The sequence below is a fragment of the Podarcis bocagei genome (genome assembly GCF_964188305.1).
Source record: "Podarcis bocagei genome assembly, chromosome: 7".
Taxonomy (NCBI): Eukaryota; Metazoa; Chordata; class Lepidosauria; order Squamata; family Lacertidae; genus Podarcis; species Podarcis bocagei.
Genome location: NC_138132.1, coordinates 86,411,746 through 86,424,257, shown reverse-complemented (window position 1 = coordinate 86,424,257; position 12,512 = coordinate 86,411,746). Strand labels below are relative to the sequence as shown.

Below are 12,512 nucleotides of genomic sequence, written 5' to 3'. Positions count from 1 at the left end.
TCTAGATAAAGAGATAAGATGGACTAGTAAGCAGTTTGACAGAGTGTTCCAGTATGTAGAACCGTTTAAAACAGAACTGGATGTGGCCCCCTGGGTTCTAGAAGCAGCCCAGTGCCAGGATGAGAATTGGAGAAAAAAGCAAAAGGTTTTGAGAACAGCGTGGGACAGGGCAACAAAACATGTAGAGACACTTAAATCGAAGGCTTTGTCCAAGCCCACTGTGGTGGCCCCTCTCAGGCAAGTGTATGATCCTTTGGAACAGCCAAATGATCAGGGCGTTCGATCCCCAAGGACCTTTACCATTCAGCATGTCCCTTTTACAAGCTCCGATATCTGCAATTGGAAAAATCAAAATCCTTCTTTTGAGGAAAATCCTGCAAAAATAATTAGACTTTTTGAAGGTGTGTTCAAAACCTATATGCCTACTTATGATGATGTAAGTCAGCTTTTGGACACAATTCTGACCACTGAGGAGGTCCGCAAGGTAAATGCCTGTGCCAGGGAACAGCTCAAGGCAGCAAATAATACTGACGCTGCAATTGAGGTCTCTTACCCCAGAAGGACCCCCCCTTGGGATTACAATACTACACAGGGAAGGGCGGCCTTAGAGACCTATCACAGAAATGTTTTAGAAGGCATGAGACGGGCAGCGAAAAGGCCTACAAATATGGCAAAATTATCTGAGATTTTTCAGCTGCCCAATGAGCCTCCAGGAGTATTTTTGGAGAGATTAAAAGAGGCATTCCGCAAGTACACCCCCATAGACCCTGATGATGATGCCCAAGAGGTGATTGTAAAAACCACCTTTGTGATGCAAGCAGCTCCTGACATAAGACGTAAAATTCAAAAAAATGAGAATTTTATGGGAAATTGACTTGAATGGATGTTAACCCTTGCACAGACCACTTATAATCAGAGGGGTGTAGAAACAGAAAAGCCAGACAGCCAGAAACAAGAAGCTCATGGGAGGGGCAGCAGAAGACGCCTAGGGAAGAAACCACTGCGCCACCTGCAGGCAAGAGGGTCACTGGGAAATGGAATGCCCACAGGCCCCACGCCCGACACACCCCACCCCCACAGGCTAGGAACAATAAGATTTCTCAAAAATGATTTCTTCTCATCTCTGTTCTTGCTAAAAGACTGTTGCAGCTAGAAGCAAGTGAACTAACTGTTTCTAACATTCATTCATGCAAGTAACAGGACATCAGCTTTTTTTCCCCTTGTGCCAGGCGCTTGGAGGTAGCTTCAGAGCATTATCTCTTGGCTCCTATTCCAAGAAGGACACTGCTGCATTCAGCCAGCTACCCTGAACCTCACACTTTCTGGATTTACAGTCAAGCGAAAAAAAACCCAGAATGCCAAGGGTTACCCACCCTCTTGCCCCAATTACTAACCTGGAAAGTGACTTTCTTTAAAGAAGCAAGTGAATGCTTTCTGTGAACTTTGTCAAGTTTTTCTTTTTTAGGTGCAATTTTACTCTGAAAGGAGCCGCAGCATACATTGGAATTGATACTTTGAGGAATTTGAAACTTTGCCAGAAGCAAGGAGTGCATTGTTCTTTCTACAGACACTGGCAAATGAACTGAAATTTGCAACATGGCTTTGCAGGCCACAAAAGCTCTAAAAAAAAATAGAGCACAGGAAGACTTTTAAAAATCTCGGCTGGCAAACTTAACCCAAGGAACAGAACTGTTAACCCCTTGCGAAGTTTCCTGCCAAGCATATCCTTTTGTGTATACCTTATGTGCAAATGTTATCTATCAATTTGTTCTGTGCAATCGCTGCCGTCTTTGTTATCTCTTCTCTTAACAGGTGGACTTTTGCCAGGATACCTCTGCATCCCTATGAACCAGGTGAAGAGGACCCAGACGCCCAGACATCGCTCCAGGCTTGTTGGAAGAGACCCAAGATGCCCAACGCCCACCAGACAACCCGACGCCCGTGAGATGACCACCCTGCCTTCCTGCATCACCCCTGACACCCGCGAGACTACAGCCCTGCTCACATCACTCCGGAAGCTGACGTTTTGCACGGCTCAAGAATCCAGCATGGATTGAAAGAGGACATTTTCACATTTTCTTTCCTTTCCTTTTGCATAACTGAACTTTATTGAAGGTACCTGGGCCTGGTTTGCTTTACGCCACCCCTGCAAAGGAGGGTGTCTAGTGGGTCTTTTCTTTCAGCGTAATTACACCCCAGCCCACTCTCTAGCACTTACCTGAGCCCCTCCCCGTGCATACAATGGCTAAAATACGACTGTGGCTCCCCGTGCTGGTATTTCTGCTGCCTTTGACCTTTGAAATGCCAATACCACTCACAGTGACCAGACAACTGCTGCAATCGTGGGGGGCCCACCACACATATAATAAGTGGATTCAGGTTGCTGAGATGGTTGCGTTCTCTGCAAATCGGACCAATTGTGCCGTCTGCACTCTGGCCCCTGTAGATGCTCTGGGAGGAATGCCACTACTCCCTGTGCCTTGGAATGAATCCTTGGTTACGACTCCACTTGTTGTCTTCCAGCCTCTGGGCAACCATTCTTCTTTATGGAATCATTCCGTCCCTTTCCAGGTTCACAGGATCACTGGCTGCCTTTGTGTCAACAAATCAAATGACGCCAGTGACGCTCAGACCTATGTGGGCACTTCCCACTGTGATCGTACCTTCCCAGCCCCAACTAACATGTTTAAGTCTGAGACAGGAACCTTTTCTGCTTCCAATTTGACTGCATGCCTGGCCCACTTGCTGAGAGGCACCATATCTGCCCATGGTCAGGACGTTTACTGGGTGTGTGGCAGGAAGGCCTATCATGCCCTCCCAAGAGGATGGTATGGGGTCTGTTTTCCAGCCTACTTAATACCCCCCATGTGGATTCCTGACCAGATACCCTCTGCACCCCCTAGAAGGAGGCGTTCGGCTGACCTGGCAACACTTGCAGGTGGCAGCTCCCAGAATTGGGGCAAAAATCAGTGGCCTCCGGAAAGGATATTGGCCCATTATGCTCCAGCCTCATGGAATCGGAGAGAAAAAATCTCTGGAGCAAGGGGGCCGATCTATAACTTGAACCGCATAATCAGACTCCAGGCAGTGGTAGAGATTGTTGCTAACACAACAGCCACGGCCCTTAGGCTAATTGCCACGCAATTGGATGAGACACGCAATGCGTTTCTCTCAGTCCGATTAGCATTGGACTTTCTCCTGGCGCAACATGGCGGCTTTTGTGCAGCGTTAAATCTCACAGGTGGGGCCTGTTGCTTTAACATCTCTGATCATGGTGAGTCCATTCGCAATTTGGCAGCAGGACTTGAAAGCAGGACGATCTCAAGGCAATTTACACATAAAATAGTTAAAAACACACAAAAAAGTACGTTTAAAACAGTGTTTCCCAAATTTAGGTCTCCAGGTGTTTTTAAGACTACAACTCCCATCATCCCTGACCTGCTTCCTAGGGATGATAGGAGTTGTAGTCCGAAAACAGCTGGCGACCCAAGTGCTCCTACATGCTTAGCTTTGGGAAAGACAGTGGTTAGAAAGACTCCCTTGCATGCAGATTCTGTAGCTCCAGGACACTGGCGACTGTGGGCACTATGGGATGTGATCCATGAGAGCCAGTCAAGTACAACATTCCTTGGAATGCTAGAGAAGACATGCGAGGGAATGTTTGGTCCAGCCACTCAAATCTTCCTCTTTCTCCTGGCTGGAGCATCCTTCCTTTTGCATGTGATAGAAGGTGGGCGTGACCTTACCTGTCCAGGTAACAAAAGGACGAGTCACGCAGCACACCTCTCTCTTTTTGACTTCCTTCTTCATTTGACCAGCTTTTAGCTAGGACTGTTCTGCTAGCTTTCAGCCAGCAGAAGCACTGGGATTATCCCCCCATATGGGGTAGATCCACATGTACATATCGGTAACTAAGTCTGCCTTCAGGAATCCAACTGTGAACTGATGTAAGTAAACTTCTTTTGTTGACTTTGAATAAGATTGCCGTGTCTTTATTCTTTTAAGAGGGATTCAAGGGAACTTACCAGGAACGTACAATTCAATCTGAGACAGGTTGAACTCTACAATAGTGAGAGGCTCACACGAGCCTGCAACCAGCTATCTGCTGTGCATGTAAAAAGGGGGGTGTAAAGTCTGCTAAGTAAAGGAACTTGCTAACGCAAGTTAGGAAGGATATTAATAAACAATATATCCTCTCCTGCCACTCTGAGCATTCCCACAGAAATAGCAAGGGGTCTTTGACCCCTGGTGACCTCCAGCCAATAGGCCACTGCTCCTGAAGTACACCACTTGTCTCCTCCCTTCAGGCATCTTGGAGAAGAAAAGCAACGACCTCTTGCTGATCGAATCTTTCCGGCGTTACAAGGAGCTGGAGGGGGAGCTGGACTCGGTCCCCATGCTGAACCCCTTTTTGGGTGGCTCCGCCTTCCTGAAGAAAATGGAGACCATTAAGATTGTGCCACCTTCTTTCAATGTCGATCCCTTCGCGGAGACACTGGAGCCCTGTAAGTAACTGTGGCTCTGATGCAGTGAGGCAAAATGTTTCTAAATGCTCTCAATATATGCAGCAGGCCTGCAGTCGGGGGTGAAACGAGGCTTTATTTCACCTGGGTCAAAGACCCAGATTGGTACTACCACCACCCCATGCATTTGCGTACACACACACACACAGAGAGAGAGAGAGAGAGAGAGAGAGAGAGAGAGAGAGGCTGGCAGCCCTCTGGAGGCTTCATCCGGGGCAAAAAACCTGGCTAAGTCCCCCCATAGCTACGACTCTACCTGCGGCTTACATGTGATTTACTTGCACAATTGCAGCTCTGCATGGAGTGGTAGGTGGGAAAACAAGCAATAAAAATAATATTTTTTTATTTATACCCCGCCCATCTGGCTGGGTTTCCCCAGCAACTCTGGGTGGCTCCCAACAGAATATTAAAAATAGAATCACACATTAAAAACTTCCCTAAACAGGGCTGCCTTCAGATGTCTTCTAAAAGTCAGGTGGTTGTTTATTTCCTTGACATCTGCTGGGAGGGCATTCCACAGGGCAGGCGCCGCTACTAAGAAGGCCCTCTGCCTGGTTCCCTGTAACCTCACTTCTCGCAGGGAGGGAACCGCCAAAGGTCCTTGGAGCTGGACCTCAGTGTCCGGGCTGAACGATGGGGGTGGAGACGCTCCTTCAGGTATACTGGGCCGAGGCTGTTTAGGGCTTTAAAGGTCAGCACCAACACTTTGAATTGTGCTTGGAAAACCTACTGGGAGCCAATGTAGGTCTTTCAGGACCAGTTTTATATGGTCTCGGTGGCCACTCCCAGTCACCAGTCTTGCTGCTGCATTCTGGATTAGTTGCAGTTTCTGGGTCACCTTTAAAGGTAGCCCGACATAGAGCACATTGCAGTTGTCCAAGCAGGAGATAACTAGAGCATGCACCACTCTGGCGAGACAGTCCGCGGGCAGGTAGGGTCTAGGCCTGCGTACCAGATGGAGCTGGTAAACAGCTGCCCTGGATACAGAATTAACCTGCACTTCCATGGACAGCTGTGAGTCCAAAATGACTCCCAGGCTGTGCACCTGGTCCTTCAGGGACACAGTTGCCCTATTCAGGACCAGGGAGTCCTCCACACTCGCCCTCCTCCTGTCCCCCCAAAACAGTACTTCTGTCTTGTCCGGATTCAACCTCAATCTGTTAGCCGCCATCCATCCTCCAACTGCCTCCAGACACTCACACAGGGCCTTCACCACCTTCACTGATTCTGATTTGAAAGAGAGGTAGAGCTGGGTATCATCCGCATACTGATGAACACCCAGCCTAACACTCCTGATGATCTCTCCCAGTGGCTTCATATAGATGTTAAAAAGAATGGGGGAGAGGACAGAACCCTGAGACACCCCACAAGTGAGGGCCCAGGGTTCTGAACACTCATCCTCCATCACCACTTTCTGGACATGGCCCAGGAGGAAGGAGTGGAACCACTTCCAGCTCCCAGCTCCTCTAGATGGTCCAGAAGTATGTTATGGTTGATGGTATCAAAGGCCACTAAGAGATCCAGCAGAACTAGGAAGCAGCTTTCACCTTTGTCCCTAGCCCACTGGGGATCATCGGCCAGCGCAACCAAGCAAACAAATGCAGAACTGGGTAAGGGAGAATGGACAGTGGGAAGGGGCCAGCCAAGATCTCACGTGACCGTCCCAGAACCCTGTGAGCAAGGAGGAGGGCTTAAAAAGCTCTTTCTTTGCGGGGGTTTCCCATCACTGAAAGAGTTTTCAAGCCCTCCATTTTGTCTGGGAAGAAGAAGAAGAAGAAGAAGAAGAAGAAGAAGAAGAAGAAGAAGAAGAAGAAGAGGAGGAGGAGGAGGAGGAGGAGGAGGAGGAGGAGGAGGAGTTTGGATTTGATATCCCGCCTTTCACTCCCCTTCAGGAGTCTCAAAGCGGCTAACATTCTCCTTCCGCTTCCTCCCCCACAACAAACACTCTGTGAGGTGAGTAGGGCTGAGAGACTTCAAAGAAGTGTGACTGGCCCAAGGTCACCCAGCAGCTGCATGTGGAGGAGCGGAGATGCGAACCCGGTTCACCAGATTACGAGTCCACTGCTCTCAACCACTACACCACACTGGCTCTCTGGGAGGCTCCTGTGGCATCCCACAGCCTTCCAGAAGCCTTGCGTGGCCATCCCAGAGTCTGGTGAGGAAGGGATAGTCTCCATGGACAGGGAATGATGCTCCTGGACACCAGAGCATCTCCTGCTGCCAGCTGGCCTCCGCTGCCACCAGTCCCATTTAGGACTGAAATGCAAGGTGAGAGGTTGGCCAACCAGAAGATCATTTCCTGATCTTTCCCAAGGAAGACCCAAGTTTATGACGAGCTGAGCAAGGGGATGAGGGGGTCTTACTGGTCATCTGAAGCAAGCTTGAGCCTGGGCAGAGGGTGAGGAGGAGCAGGTGGCCAGGGGCTCAAATTCCATTTTGTTGCAAGCTGTAATTAAAAACCAAGCCTAACGTTGCAGATTCCACCTCTAAGCTGCAACCCCTTGAATTTCCCAACAGTGGAGGGTCCTCTGGACCACAGCACCCTGCGAGCCATGATCCTGGAGAAAATGGAGAGGGAGAAGATGAAATCGCTTAAAAACTCGGTGGAGAGAATGGAGGGCAGCCGAGAAAAGAAGAAGTATTCCACCAGACCCTAAGAGGAGGCAGGCAGGCCCTCCGTCCAGAAAGCCCAGGGATTCTCAGCCCAGTTCATAGACTATGTATGTGTGTGTATATATTTATATTTTAAAAAATACTAAATGGGATGGAGTACCAAAATGGGCTCTCTTTTGTAAACATAAAAGGTTATTAATAAAGGACACGATTTGACTTTCGCATTTCTACAGTCTCTGCAATGTTCTAACCTTTGCAATGTTTTACTTTTACTATCGGGACGCGGGTGGCGCTGTGGGTTAAACCACAGAGCCTAGGACTTGCCGATCAGAAGGTCGATGGTTCGAATCCCCACGACGGGGTGAGCTCCCGTTGCTCGGTCCCTGCTCCTGCCAACCCAGCAGTTCGAAAGCACTTCAAAGTGCAAGTAGATAAATAGGTACCACTCTGGCAGGAAGGTAAATGGTGTTTCCGTGTGCTGCTCTGGTTTGCCAGAAGCGGCTTAGTCATGCTGGCCACATGACTCGGAAGCTGTACGCCGGTTCCCTCGGCCAATAAAGCGAGATGAGCGCCGCAACCCCAGAGTCGGCCACGACTGGACCTAATGGTCAGGGGTCCCTTTACCTTTACTTTTACTATCAAATATTTCTCTCCTGAGAAATATGATGCTGAGTATGATGGTGGGCATCTGTCTGCTTCTGTTTGCAACATAGGGGCAGAACCACACATGCACCCACACATTTCTTTAAAGCTTTTTTAAAAAAATCTTTTACACAAAGTCTGCTTTGAGAGAGATGTGCTGCCGCAGATTTGAGTGACCTCAGCAGCTGGAGGGGAGCGGGAGTTTTCCCCTCTAGAAATATGTGAACAGAGCTGTCCACCTTGACCTTGATGTGCCTGCAATGCATATTGATTTTTCTTTTTAATGCTTGGCTTTTGCACAGCCAGGAGATTGGCTGGGCCCATTAGCCAGGGAAAACCCAGGGATCTATCCGAGCATCTGTTTGTTTCTTCCAATGACAGTAGTAAAGCTCGGAGGACCAGGATGGGGCTGGGCTAGCCGAAGGGAAGCTCCTGGCAGCACTCAGAGGGGAAATGTTATGTACTGAGTTAAATAGGATCCAAAATGCAGCAGTCTGATTGGTCCTAGAACAATGCAGCAGTATGATTGGTCCGAAGGAACCATCCAATCCAGCTCCAGGTGGAAGTGAATCCGCAACCTGATTGGCCTACAGGAGAATCCTGGAATTAGCCAATCACATGGGGCCCATTGTGTAAATGATGTATATAAAGCAGACACCTTGGGGGGACTTGCATTCCTCACTAGCATGAGCTGAATAAAGAGCATGAAATCCACTCTTGACTCCGAGTATGAGTATATTTCAGGAAGTGTACAGGTGACCTTAGGCAGATGTTGGTGGACCCCAACTCCCAGCAGTTGAGGCCAATGGGGTGAATGGTCAGGCATGATGGGAGTGGTAGTCAAATCACTTCTAGAGGAACAGAGGTCTCCTGTCTCTACTTCCTGCCTGACTCCATCCCCACTTCCTGCCTCAACTCTATCAATCTGAGCTCCTCCCATAAACCACATCTTTCCCCATTTCTTATTTACCGCAATGGAAGAACTAAGTCGCACGAGCATTATTTTGGGGGCATTTGCAAAAAAAAAGCAGCCTGCAGCATCTACCCGCTCTCCCTCCTACGCAGGTGAAAGGTGGTGCCCTCCCCAACGGGGAATCTCCACCCCTCCAAATGCTGGGTTCATGGGATCATCCCATAGGTGGTTCTGGATTCCAGACCACAGATACCCTAGCTAGATCTGGAGGGGGGGGGTCAAAGATGGCATGTGTCAACAAAGCAAGATCCTATCTGGAGAAGGATATTTTATATAATAATCAAAAGACACTTTCAAAAATGTACAAACTACTTTTGAATTGGCAAAGAAAGGAGGAAGATATTAAAGAAATTACAGTAAAATGGGAGAGGGACCTGGGACATACGATCAAACCCAATATTTGGAATGAATTATGGACTAAAAATATAAAATTCACGGCTTGTTTCCGTATAAGGGAAAATCTTATGAAAATGTACTATAGGTGGTACCTGACCCCTGTAAAACTTGCAAAAATGAATAAATCAAACAATAACAAGTGCTGGCGATGTAAGGAACAGATAGGAACATACTACCATATGTGGTGGTCCTGTCTAGAGATACAAAGATTTTGGAACATGATTTATGAAGAGATAAAGAGATGGATAAAAACTACATTTAGCAAGAAACCGGAAGAATTTTTACTAGGAATGGTTTCAGATAATATTCCCCAAAATAAAACTAGGCTATTTATGTATGCAAGGACAGCAGCAAAGGGTTATAGTGGCAAAGCACTGGAAAGACACAAATACACCCACTGAAGAGGAATGGGTAGTCAAATTGTGCGAGTATTTGGAGCTCGCAAAGCTGACAGATGCAATAAGAGATACACCTAAAAAATTGGTGAAAGAAGAATGGGAATGTTTAAATAATTATTTAGGGGACAAGGACTCAAGAAGAAAGATCTGGCTATGTTTAGAATGATACCGCATAGAGAAATGCTCCCTGATACCAAGATGAGGGATTCCTTTGGAATGCAGATAGAGAGAATTGGTAAGAATAATGATCTGTTGTGAGCTTGACGGAAGTGTACAGTAGATGAGCTTTCCTGCTTTGGCTCATCTTCCTTTTTCTTTTTCTTTTTTTCCTAAAGACCAGGCTAAAGACCAGGCTGCCCTAATGCTTAGCCAAGCTCAGAGTCTGGGACCAAGTTGAGAAAGCCAGGCAGGTGGCCCCCATGAGCAGAGGGAGGAGGGCCACTCCTGACCACTGGTCTTGCCAGCTAGGGATGATGAGAGTTGTAGTCCAAAAACAGCCAGAGACCAAAGTTTGGGAAGCACTGCTCTTGCTGAAGGAAGGATGGGGAACAGCTGTGGCCCTCCAGGTGTTGTTGGACTCACAGCTTCCAGCAGCCCTAGCGAGAATGGCCAGTGGTTGGTAGGGTGGGAGCAACATCTGGAGAGGTCCTGTCAGGGGCTCCTTGGGGGCAGGAGGCAAGAGGGAAGGACGAATTCTCGTTGCTGAGAACCAGGCACCCCATTTGTAGGGGGCATTGGGTGTCCCTACCCAGGCAGAGTGTGTGAAGCGGAGCCTTAGGGGGAGAGAGTCCCAGAAGTTGCCCCATATCACTTTTCACAGCTTGGCCAGAAGGACCCGCCAACCATTTGGACGTCTTCATAGTTTCCATTCGGTTACGAGCCTCTTGCCTCGCTCCTCATGTACCTTGGAATCGCGGCTTCTGGACCTTGAACAGAGACCTGTTCCTTGCTGTCCATTAAGAGTCACTGCTGTCCTGTGTGTGTGTGTGTGTGTGTGTGTGTGTGTGTGTGTGTGTGTGGCAGGAGCCTGGCCTTCCCCATTCTTGAGTGAAATGCTCTCGTAAGAACACCGGAGGGCAGCACTGTCCAACGATCTGATTCTGAGTGTCATAAACCAGCTAGGACTGTTTTAGTAGTATAGTGCAGTGTTTCCCAACCACTATTCCACGGCACACTAGTGTGCCGCGAGATGTTGCCTGGAGGGAGGCGGGCGAGTCGGGCGGCGAGAGGCGGGGCGGCGGTGAGGAGAGGCCGCCCAGCGCAGGGCTCTCGCCGTCTGCCTGCCTGGCTGCCTGCGAGCTCGGCGGGCAGCGCCTCCGTCCGCAGCGCCCGCCTCGCGGCTCTCATTCCCTGCCCCTGCCAAAGCTCACCCAGCCAAGCCGCGCTCTCCTTCCTGCCTCGCTTTGCTGCCTCCTCCCCCCCCACCCCCAAAGCTTGGAGGTTCCCCGGCAAGGGGGAGGGGAAAAAATTGAAACTTACACTTTCGTGCGTCCCTCCCGGCGTGACGCTGCGCGCTGACGTCACGGGGCTGTAATGGTGGTGTGCCTCGAGATTTTTTTCATCAAACAAGTGTGCCTTTGCCCAAAAAAGGTTGGGAAACACTGGTATAGTGGTACCTTGGGTTAAGAACTTAATTCGTTCTGGAGGTCCATTCTTAACCTGAAACTGTTCTTAACCTGAGGTACCACTTTAGCTAATGGGGCCTCCTGCTGCCACTGCACCACTGCCACGCAATTTCTGTTCTCATCTTGAAGCAAAGTTCTTAACCCGAGGTACTATTTCTAGGTTAGCGGAGTCTGTAACCTAAAGCATCTGTAACCCGAGGTACCACTGTACAGTCATACCTCGGGGTACAGATGCTTTAGGTTGCATTTTTTCGGGTTATGGAACTGCCAAAACCTGGAAATACCAGAATGGGTTACTTCTGGGTTTTGGTGGTCATGCATGCACCAAAGTGCTAAATCGTGCTTTGTGCATGCGCAGAAGCACCGAATCACAACAAGCACGTGTGCAGATGCGCCGCTACAGGTTGCGAACATGCATCCCACATGGATCATGTTCGCAACCTGAGCATCCACTGTACTCTGCCCTTCTTGGCACTTAAACCCAACTGAGAAACAAAACATGTTTAAGGACACCTGTGACATTAAGGCACAGGTGAGGAGCTGTCAGCTGATAGACACACAGGTGTGGTTTGGGAGAAATGATGCCGTGAGGCAACTGGTGAGCCCAGACTGGTCCACAAGCTGGAGGCTTCCTATAACCAGACAGATGGGGCCTGCTCCCATGAGTGCTGGCCCTATTGCATTGGGGGAGACAGCCCCCAACCCCTGCAAAATTACCATCTGGGGAAATGTTCCCCTGGAGGAACTGCAGATTCAAGACACCCAGCATACTCTGTTGGGTCCTACCCACCACCACCCTTCAGATCCATCAAAACCATCCCAAGCCCCAAGATACTAGTGAAAGCCCAGACCTAAAGCTATCATTCCCATGTGGCAGTTTGAGGTCTCCCTTGCCTGAATCCTCCTCGGAAGACATGTGCTGTGGACCAGAACCCTCCAAGTTCTCCCAGGAAAGGATGGGCCAGCATGGGTGGAGGGGAGTATAAAAGCTCCTGGACTGATGCAACACCTTATCTAACTCAGGTCCCTGTAACTGTAGCTGGTCCATGGAATGGTTCCTCAGCCTTGATGGAGCAGTGGTGTCAGAAGTGGGATATGTGCCTGTTTGCAACTTGGGTGCTGGCTCCTGTACGAGTTCATTCTCCTCTCCCAGGTTTTGCCAAGCCAACTGTTATCCACATAGGAACATGTGGCGTCAGGTGTGCATGCAGGAGCCAGGCCCTGGGACCAATAGGACTCTGAGGGACTGGGGCCTTCCTAAGTTTGTTCTGAAGAGGCAAGGAGTGGCTGCACAGGTGAGGCCGATTGGTAACTCACAGCACCTGGTGGCAAGAGCCGGGAA

The 12,512-nt window shown here is 49.2% G+C and overlaps 1 long non-coding RNA gene across 1 annotated transcript; it reads left to right on the top strand.

The window, feature by feature from the left end:
- Window positions 1-3,632: 3,632 nt before the first annotated feature.
- On the top strand, window positions 3,633-7,352 carry LOC308592064. Its single transcript, XR_014010334.1, has 2 exons — window positions 3,633-4,505; window positions 7,041-7,352. It is a non-coding gene; the product is annotated as an uncharacterized lncRNA (long non-coding RNA).
- The last annotated feature ends 5,160 nt before the right edge of the window (window positions 7,353-12,512 follow it).